The sequence below is a fragment of the Adiantum capillus-veneris genome, chromosome 22 (assembly GCF_014529385.1).
Source record: "Adiantum capillus-veneris isolate H3 chromosome 22, ASM1452938v2, whole genome shotgun sequence".
Classification (NCBI taxonomy): Eukaryota; Viridiplantae; Streptophyta; class Polypodiopsida; order Polypodiales; family Pteridaceae; genus Adiantum; species Adiantum capillus-veneris.
Window position 1 is genome coordinate 20,344,437 of NC_140952.1, and position 8,739 is coordinate 20,353,175.

Below are 8,739 nucleotides of genomic sequence, written 5' to 3' on the forward strand. Positions count from 1 at the left end.
AAGCAGTGAGTCTTAAAAACAATCCAACATATGTATCCGAGAAAGTTTTTGCTATGATGATGGCCAATACATTGGATTCAAAGGTCTCTATCAATCTTTGTCAGATCCTGTTACACAATGTGCTTCCACAAACTGCCAAGTTGAAATCCCAGAGTGTTTTTCAAGCTTGGTATGTTTGGCAATTTTTATATTGGGCCATTGCTCCAAATGCTCATGGCCAGGTAAAAATGGCTTGGAGTGAGAAGCCACTTCTAGAATCCCAAAATCAGTCTAAATCACCACAATACGCATACATGGTCTGCACGTTGGTATGGCCAAACAGTGTCGACCTATGGAAGTGCAAGAAGCCCAGGCATGGAGGTTTGCAAAAAGATGGTACGATGCTTGAGAGGTTGCTTGATGCAAGGTACAACATGTATCACCGGAATGGGTACGTCAAATGTGGCTTTTGTCAGGTCAAAGTGATTTTCAAGCTCAACTGATCGGGATATCTAGAAGTGCTAGAGATTGGTGGATTTCATCACACTCAATAATATCATGACATATTGAGGTTGTGGGTGGCTCCAGCTAGTCGACGATCCTAGCAATTGTCACCTCTCCCACCCGAGATTTCATCATCCAGGAAAGTATAATGTGAAGTCGACTATATTCACCCAGCGAAATCCTCTCTAATATGCGCTCTGGCACCGTTTTTGGTTGAAAGTAAGTAGGAATCGGAGTACCCTTGTATGTGTATCATTCTAAGTCAATTGGATCGACAATTTTGTACTCACGTCCATACTTATCTACCATTAAAACTTGCACTCCATTGGCATTTGTATACGTGAATGCATAGAGGTTCTTATGGGTGGTCAACTCCCTGGCATTGGACTCTACACACCTGTAGAAGATGTATGGATCCCCGTTTGTGAATCTATATAAGGCCTCATGAGCATAATCTGTGAGCACTCTCATGGATTCATTGGCTTTTATGAATCTCACGTTCGGTTTGTTGATCAGAGAATGCCTCTCCTCTATGTATTCCCCAGTTGTCGACATTGCATAGTTTTTCATGTCTCTGAGTGGAGTAGAGAACCCTGGTGGTGGATGATTTGTCATGTTCAAGACTCACTCAAATTTCTCAAGATAGCACTTGACAAGCCCAACTTGGCTTAGTGAAACTCATCCCTTGCTGCCCCTGATAAGGTCTCTCAAAAGTCAGGAATTTGTGACTTTTCTGGTTTTTAGAAACTAGTCTTGTGGTACCCTAAAAGTTTCGATTTAGAAAACCTAGTAAAATTCAGCTCTAGGTGTGTGCTATTGCCCGCAAGTTTTCTTCCTAGCTATACCTGACTCAATTTAGAGTTGTCTATCAAAAGTTAGAGCAATTTTAGTGAACTGCACTTAAAACAGCACTCAAAATAGTCTCAGGACCAGAACACAGGAACTTTGGCTTGTATCTTGGCCTCCAGAAGGTATTTTTAGCTCAAACTTGAGATTTGGGTTATACTCAAATATGTTTATAAGATCATCAAGTCAGATACCCCCACTATACTGAGAGGTACATGGATCGCGATCCATGTTCCAGTCAAAAAAAAATTCAAAATTTTTCAAAAAAAAATTCCCAAATTTTGACTATGTGTAGACAAGGTCATATGCAGGCTATATACCAATTTTTCAGCAAATTCTGAGGTTGAGGTACATAGATCGCGATCCATGTTCAACCACATCTGGACTTGATCTCTTGGCAGCTTGTTCCTGACTATGTCCACAAGCTAAATCTTGAATCTTTTTGGATTTGGACTGGGTTTGATAGGTCAAATGGCCAGCACTAGGTTTGCATTGTGGTTTTCAGTCTGTCACCTGTTTTGTTCCCTTTTGACCCAAATTTGCTCAATTTTTTCCAAAATTGGACTTGGGGATATGTTTCTTGTGTAAGCACTACTGCTCTAGAAAGTTTCAAGTCAAGCTGTCACTATGGGTACATGGATCGCGATCCATGTTTGGAGCCCAAATTGACTTCTCTTGGTACCATTAGAATCAGCATGATTAGTAGGTCCTATGGTATCAAATTTTTTGAAAATTGATCTCTGGATTGAAAGTTAGATTAGTTCTGGCACTTTGTCAAAATGCTTGACGGTTCTATGCTTTTGCACAGGTTTTTGATATCCAAATTCACTTTTGAAAAGACCACTAGATTCCTTGTGATGTCCTCTAGCTATGGTGCAAGTTTGGGAATCAGTCTCTGAAAAAGGAAAATGGATCGTGATCCATGTACCTATGTGTCAGATTGCACTAAAACTTGGCACATAGCTTGTCCTTGGTCTCCTGATTCTTGCTATATGGTTTTTATGTAATTTGGACTTTTCCTGGCCAGGCAAAAGTCAATTTACAGGTCTGTTTTAGGGTTTTCACTTGAATGGTTTTTGGCTCTTTTGACCCACTTTTTGAACTTTTTTGACAAAATTTCTTTGGAGACTTTTGTTCACAATGGTCTCTGCTACAGGGTGGAAAAGTTCCAGTCCAAAAATTTCTCAGAGGTACATGGATCGCGATCCATGTTCCACCACTTTTGGATCTAAATTTTTTGTGTGCTGATAGCTTGTGATATTTGTAGCCTGCTCCACAAATCTTTTTGAATTTGAATCAATTTTGCCCAACCAAAACTGACTTCTACATTCTGTTATGGCAGTTTAGAGAATGTTTTGTTTTTGGCTCTTTGGACCACTTTTCACAATTTTTTTGCGTTTGGTTCTTTTGGGAAAAGTGTTTGTCTATGTCTCAGCTACCTACTGCTCAAACCTCAGCCAAAAAAAATTTAAAATTTTTTCATGTGGTACATGGATCGTGATCCATGTTTGGAAGCCAAATTGACATTTCTTGGTACCATCAGAATGAGCATGATTACTAGATGCTACGGTATCAAAAGTTTTGGATTTGGACTAGTTTTTGCCATTCAAAAGCAAGTTTTTCTGTCTGTCCTGCGGTTTTTCACTCGTTTTTGTATTTGGCTATTTTGACCAACTTTTTTTATTTTTTTGACATGCTACCAGGATACAATTTTTTTGAAAGTTGTTCCAAATGATACGAGGAATGTACTTGTCAAATATTAGCCCCAAATGTCAAAAAGGTACATGGATCGCGATCCATGTTTGGCAGCATTTTTTCAAGAATTTTGTTCTGTTAGTTCTTTATGCTCTGTAGAAGTCAAATCTCACCCCTTTTTGAATTTGGATCCCAAAATCTCAAGATTTGCCCAATTTTGTGTCTAAAATGCCTATTTTTTTGTTTTGCCCTAACAGACAATTCTGATGTGATTTTTGAGTTTTTCTTTCAAGCAAACTTTATCAGAGCAGTTTCCCACTCACGCTCACTGTAACTGGTCACTTTTCACCAAAAATGGTTTTTTGGGGTACATGGATCGCGATCCATGTTCCTCCACAGATTCTTGTCAAACTTTCTAGATTGATTCTAGAGAGTATGTTGATGCCCTTGATCCATAAATTTTTGAATTTGGATCACTTTTGAGGTCTCTACCACCATCAAATTTTCAGAATTTCAGAGTTATGGTCATTTTGGCCAAAATATGGTTTTCACCCTTTTTACCCTCAATCTTTTAGCCCAAATTTGATGGTGGTAGTTTCTACTTACCCTACTCCTGAATACTGAAATGAAACATCCAAACAAAAACAAATAAAATGGTACAAAATAAAGTCGTAACGGAAAATGGTACAGCACTCTGAAAGCATAGAGAAAATCAAAGAATGAAATGTTTTTGGCTATCTCACTCACAACCCTCTTTACTTCTCAAAAATAGATCTAGCAAGTCCTCGACTTCTAAACTCTATCAACAAGCACTAAACCCCGTGTCTAGCTGCTTCACTGCTAAGGTGTAAATGGCATGGAGAGACAAATTTTAGAAAAAGAACGCTCTAAAAACGTACTAGGTCACTCACCATCTAAGGATCATATCCTCGGCAGTGGTGCCAATGTTAGCGGGTCACCACGACGGACGTCTGCAGCATAGCTTTCCGACACTAACATAATGTCAATACTTAGGGAAAGTGACTCAGATGGGGCACGGAGACTCTATGAGATCGTCAATCTCACGAAGTGAACCTTAACAAGCAAACACAACAACTCTACAAGCAAACCAACACTCAATGATCAGGGAAATCTGCCTATGTTCTTTCTCACAGCTCTAGGTCATCACGCCATTTTGGCACTCTAACAGACTCGAAATGCAATGAAACTTTAGGAGGAGGGTAGTATCAACCATATTCACATGAGGCATATCAAGAGAATCTCCATCATTGTTAACATCCTCTAATCTCTCAATATTCTCTTCATCATCAGTTAAGGCATGGCTACCCACATCATCATACAAATCATAGGTTTCTCATTGATAGGCTCTTCATCAACAACACAAGTAGTATACCTAATTGCTTCATCACCCTTTTGCATAAAATCACCAAAATCATATACTTGAGAGCCCTCATCATACACATGACCCTCATTATCATTGTTATCTTCCTTGACCTCCATCATGTGATCCTCGACTACCTCATCTACAAGAGAAAAACTCACGGCAACAACATTGGTATCAGAGACATACTCCTCCTCATTGTAACATATATTAGAAGCATTAATCATGCAACTTGGACATTCAAAATGATCATTTCCTTGCATTTGAGACTCATTCATGACCATGGTAGCCTTCTTGCCTACATCCATCTTACTAGCATCATCATATTTCATAGGAAGATTGACATCAAAGCGCTTAAACAACAAAGATGGCATAATGAGAGCATTCTTCTTAGCCTCTTTCTCCTTAGTACATGCTTGATTATATTTCTCAAGAGAACCACCATGATATAATAATGCACTACAGGCACTCTTTTTACCTACATCAATGCATAGATAAATCTTTGGCTCCACATCAGCTTGCAATCCAAGCTCTTGCATTCTCTCTAACTTCCATTCCTTATGCTTTGTAATCGATACTGCATCCTCAAATGTAAGTGGCCTTTTAAGCTCAACCTTTAACTTCAAATCAGCCCTCAAACTTTGCATAAACATACACTTCTTAAGCATAAGAGGAGGAACATCACTGCCCAAAGCAACACACCATCTCTTCCATAAAGCATTGAACTCCTTGACAAAAGCATATACACTTTGACCATCACATTGCACAAGTCCTTCAATGGAGTGCCATATATCCGTTGGGTCCTCTACCTTCTTGAACTTCTCAAGGAAAACCTTCTTGACCTCATGATAAGTCGTTACTTGTGAAGGTTGAGATGATTTCCACCAAGACTAATACTCATCATACCATGTCCTTGCATCGTCTTTCAAGCAAAAGAACAAAATCTTGAGCATAATCATTGGATCTTCCTTATTTGCAATCAAACAAGAAAACTCCATCTTCTCAATGAATGCATCAGCATCCTCACCTACATGCCCATAAAACCTTGGAAACTCTGTCACCATAGCCATCAAAGTTGTCAATTGAAGATCGCTTGAAGAAGATCCTCGCTGGCGGGCACCAAAACACTGTTGGGAAACAAGCAAACTGAAACACCTCTATAGCGATGTCACCCAAGAGCGTTGAAAGAGCACTACAACAACACCAAAAGATTTGGAAAATCCCTTTGAAACACCACAAGTCCAACAAGAGTAGTCCCCCTGGGAATTTACTGGCCGTCACCCACCCAAGAGACTATGTCACATAGGAGCAAAACGCTTCCAAAGCATGGATTTACAGCACACGCCGACCAATGCATATGAAGTCAAGGGCCTCCCCTTTCACCATTGAACATCACAAACCCACAACTTCAACATCAATTCCACAACTCATACATACATGCCCTCCCAATCTTCCTGCACACAATTTGCCACTAGGCTGCCATAGCCATAACCCTACAAAGAACTAGTCATAACCTGAAGAGCACAACTCCAATTGGGGCACTTTAAATCTTGAGATAAAGCTTGAAAAATGACTGGCGAAAAAGCTAAAGATGACCAAATTTGAATCTACACGCCACTACATGCAAAATTGATGCAAACAGGGAGCTGTCCCGGTACGACTACGCATAGAGTAGGCAAGGCGGGGGCAAAAGATGCAACAAAAACCATCAAGGAGGCACAACGAGCTCAAACCTGAAATTTTCTGATCTTTGGTTGAACGTTATTAAAGTTTGTACATGAGTTTAATTTATATATAAGTCTCACTTCAAAAAACTCACTCACGGACACTTACAGTAGCCTGACAGCTGTCACTAGACTAGCGACTTGCAGTGCATGTACATATGCTTGCTAAAGCAAGCTAGAAACCCCACAAAAATAAACCATTTTGACATCGGGTGTCATGTATGTATGTACAAATTTACAAAAAACGAGGTGTCAGAAATGCGTCCAACAACGCGTAGTCGCGAACCACAGCAAAACTGACAATGCTTACACTTAGATTAAAGAGCAAAGAGAGAGGAACACAATGCAACTTTCGGATTTGAAAACTGATTACCCACTCATTAGTTGCATCGATTACAAATTGGAGCAGCTCGTAGCTTGAGAGTACGGTTTTTGAGCTCCCACTTCTTCTAAAGATAAGCCTCCTTTCACATTAAGGTTATTGACCTTTATACCTAGGGCATTCTAAATGGCCAGTGGCCGACTCATACGGACCTTTACAATTATCATGACATCATTACAACTCAGGGAATTGGCTTGCTACTCTAGAATTAGGATTTACATGGAGTATCACTACACTAGCTCGGACAATTAATAGAGTACAAATGTGTTGTCCGGCTACGTGTCCGGCCAGGTGGACGCCCGTTGGATTTGTCCTCAAACAGCATGGTACACACACGTCGTCCTCCATCATCGCTGGCATGTCTGTACCTGATGCTAGCCTCTCTGGTGCTGCGATTGGCACCGCTTCTGGCATGGCACCACATGCACGCATTGCAATGTACAAAGTCTGCTAGAATTCGTCTTGCTTTAACTCTGATATAATTCTTGCGGGGTTCGATGCAACCATTCTCGATGGTGTGGATGTCATCTTTGTGTCTATTGGTGGCACAATAGCACGTCGTTTCTACAATAAAGATGCGATGGTTATAGGTGCAATCTCTGCAATGGAAAATGTCGGCAAGTAATGGTGGACCAACACTTGGAGGAAGCACTAAGTGTGGCTCTGTGGATATTCAACATTGCTGCAAGCCTGTTGACAGAGAATTCCCGGCCCCAGTAATCTTGGGTAATGGGAAGGAGTACAAGGGCATGCCATCTGGCATACTAAAGTAAGGGAGGACCCACTGGTCTATGCAGACAGTGTGGTGGTGCCGGGTGGCAATGCATCTCTTGCCCATGAGTGTATGTCTTCAGATGTGCTCTCATCTGATGCCGTGAAGGGGAAGACAGTGCTATGTGTTGATTGTGATGGAAAAAATGAGGAAGCAAAGGGGTTTGCAGCTGTCTTTAAAGCCAGTGATATCAGCATGATTCTCGACAATGGTGTTTCCAAAGGTGAGGACCTTACCTCATTAGATTACCACATTCTCCCCGCTACCTTCGTTGGGCACTCTTCGGTGAAGGAGATCCCGCAATACATCAAGTCAACCAAGAATCCAAGAGCTCATGTACAGTTTCTAGGAACTAAACTTGGAAGTAGTCCAACTCCAATGATGGCTACATTCTCTTCACGCAGTCCTAACCTCATTGCACAGGACATTTTGAAGCCTATCATCACTACTCCTAGCGTCAAAATCCTTGCTGCATGGATAGGATTTCAAGCACCTTTAGGATTAGCTGAAGACAGAAGGAGAGAGGATTTCAATATCCTGTCAAGCACGTCGATGTCATGCCCACATGTGGCAAGTGTGACAGCACTTCTCAAGGCTATACATCCCACATGGAGCCCGGCAGTAATACGATCCGTACTTATGGCAACAACAAAGGTGACAGACAACACAGGACTGGCAATAGCAAATGCCTGGATTGGAACCATAGCAAATACAATTGCTTAAGGTGTAGGCCACATTGATCCAAGCATGGCTCCAAGACTACACCAATTTTTTGTGTGGTCAAAACTATACAAGGTGTATTTGTGGGTGCAGGTATCTGCAATAGAGCAAGAAGTCCAAACAAAATGGGCGATTTAAACTACCCTTCATAATCAAAATAAGGGCAACACATTTGAGGCTACATTCACAAGGACACTAACAAATAGAGAGAAGAAGGAAAGGTTTGCTGGAAGCATGGCAATTATGAACACATAGATCGAAGCGTGAACAATCGAGATGCAGCCACGACTCCAACTTGATAACACTTCAAGGTCCATTATTTGCATCCAATTCTCTATGCCTACACTTTTGCATGGTTCAACACATAGAACATAAAGTTAGATGTGCTTTGCTTTAAGCTTAATCAATATCCTCTATCTTTTGCATGTCTTGACTCTTGTTTTGTGTCTGACAGAGAGTACATATATTCACAACAGCGGCCATTTTGACTGCACAAGCATGACTCCAGCTCGATAACATTGCAAGGTCTGTTATCTAGATCTAATTTCCTGTGCTCATACGTTTGCTTGGTGCAACACATAAATGCTACGGGCAGGGCACACCTTCTGTTTCTCATTAATTCCTGGAGAGACCACAGTGCCAACTCTCCACCATACTTTTGTATGGCACTTCTGCATGATGTGCATTGTATACTTAGCATTTTCAATCTGTGGCGCATCATTCCAAGATGAAAGGT

General features: G+C 40.9%; 1 pseudogene; it reads left to right on the forward strand.

The window, feature by feature from the left end:
* Window positions 1-6,773: 6,773 nt before the first annotated feature.
* LOC147429004 (subtilisin-like protease SBT1.5 pseudogene) lies at window positions 6,774-8,258 on the forward strand (annotated as a pseudogene).
* Window positions 8,259-8,739: the final 481 nt, after the last annotated feature.